Source organism: Lupinus angustifolius, chromosome LG05, assembly GCF_001865875.1.
Source record: "Lupinus angustifolius cultivar Tanjil chromosome LG05, LupAngTanjil_v1.0, whole genome shotgun sequence".
Classification (NCBI taxonomy): domain Eukaryota; kingdom Viridiplantae; phylum Streptophyta; class Magnoliopsida; order Fabales; family Fabaceae; genus Lupinus; species Lupinus angustifolius.
This window is the reverse complement of record NC_032013.1, coordinates 12,390,965-12,393,348: the sequence shown is the minus strand read 5'-3', so window position 1 is coordinate 12,393,348 and position 2,384 is coordinate 12,390,965.

Here is a 2,384-nt window from a genome sequence, read left to right as displayed (position 1 = left end):
CCAGCCAAGATTCTTATCCTCAAATCAAGACCTCCTAGCCTTGGTGAAGAACCTCAATCTCTATGGTGATCTCACACCAAGAGACAAATCCAGACTACACAAAAACACGTTAAACAACAAGGTATACTAAGCACAATAATGCTTAAAATATGACAAGATAAAGACTCAAAGATTAACCCTTTTACTAACCACTTAAGCCATCAAGATTCAAATGAGTTAATCAATATCAGTATACAGATAATTTGTTTCTAACAATATCTAATGCATGAGCATGTGAGCAAGATAATAATGGATACAAAATTATGCAAAAACAGTAAGCATATGACAGCAATTAAAACATCATAATCTCTCTTCTCACGCATGCAAACTCTCTTGCAAAAATACAGTAAAACAAGTATGCAAAAATGCTCTCTAAACAGCCCTATACAATAGAATGCAATGCTATGGTTTTTTTAACAATGCCTTGTATTTATAGCATAGAGAATAGGCGATTACATTCGTTGCAAAACTATTAACATCCATCTAAAAAGGCACTTTTAACATCCTGGTTGGTCTACGTACCCTGGTTGAATATATCCATCTAAAAAGGCACTTTTAACGTCCATTTGAAAAAGTTTAAAGTTCATGATTGATGCAAATGACAATAGCATCCTAATGGCCTCAAGTCTGGCTACAGGAGCATAGGTCTCATCATAATTAATGCCCTCCTCCTGGTTGTAGCCTTTGGCCACTAGGCGAGCCTTATTTCTAATTATTAAGCCATATTCATCTAGCTTATTATGGAAGACTCGAACTGGTTTAGCTCTTCTTGCGTAGCTATACCCTAGTGTACAACCTCGATGGCTTCATCGATGGTCTTAGGCTCTAATTGAGACACGAATGTAACAAAATTACAAAAGTTTCATAAAGAGCTACGGGTTACAACCCCCGTAGATATATCACCTAGCACCTTATCGAGTGGATGATCCTTTTTAATTTTCCACGCGATAGGCATTTCCTGATGTTGCTCTGTTACTGTTTGCTCTACTTCTTGTTGGATTCCTTCTATGTCCTGGTATGGCATTTATTCAAGTGTACCTGAAATATCATCAAAAAGGACCTTTCTCTTCTCTTTTGGAGAAGATTCGTCAAAATGGACATGAATAGACTCTTCTACTTGCATGATATATTTATTAAACACACGGAATGCCTTGCTGTGTAATGAATATCCTAAGAATATGCCCTCATAAGCTTTCGAGTCAAACTTTCCTAAAATTATTTTTCCATTATTCAAAATAAAACATTTGCACCCGAAAGCATGAAGATGAGCAATATTTGGTTTTCGATCTTTAAAAATTTCATAAGGTGTTTTTGAAGAAGTATGTCTAAATAGTATTCTACTTATTACATAACATGTTGTGTGAACTACATCAACCCTGAAATAATTTGGGACCTTGCTTTCATTTAGCATAGTCCTTGCGAGTTCCTCTAGAACTCTATTTTTCCTCTCAATAACTCCATTTTGTTGAGGGGTACGAGGAGCTGAGAATTGATGCATAATACCATGTTTATTACAGAACTTATTAAATTTATGATTTTCGAATTCTCCGCCATGGTCGGATCGAATGTAAATAATCTTTAGGTTAGACTGGTTTTGAATTTGCTTGTATAGACATTTAAACAATTTATAAGCATCGCTCTTTGATGCTAAAAATAAAGTCCAAGTGAATCTAGAAAAATCATCGACGATAACTAAGGCGTAATAGCTCCCACCAAAACTCATAATTTGTGATGGTCCAAACAAGTCCATATGGAGAAGCTCCAATGGTCTAGTAGTGGATATCACATTCTTTTTATTAAAAGAATTCATGACTTGTTTACATTTCTGACACATGTCACAGGAATCTTGAGTTTTAAAATCGAGTTTTGGAAGACTGATTACTAAATTATTTTTCGATAATTTTTCTAAATGCTTCACATGTATGTGAGCGACGCATCTATGCCAATGCCAGATGTCATCTTCTTTTCAAATAAGACATTTTGAGAAAAGAAAAGTGACATCCTCCATATTAACCATATAAATATTATTTACTCGATAACCGACAAACTTAACCTTATTAGATAATACATCACGAATGATACAACAGTCAGAATCAAAAGACACAGTATTACCTTTGTCGCATAATTGGCTTATGCTCAATAAATTTTGTTCCAAACCTTCTATGTAAAGAACGTGCTCGATTATTGTGTGGGTTGAGTTGCCAATCTTCCCGGTGCCCAAGATTCTTCCTTTGTTGTTGTCTCCATAGGTGACGAATCTCTTTTCTTTCAACGACAAGTCTAGGAATTTCGACTTGTCCCCAATCATATGTCTCGAACAACCGCTATCAAGATACCAATTTTGT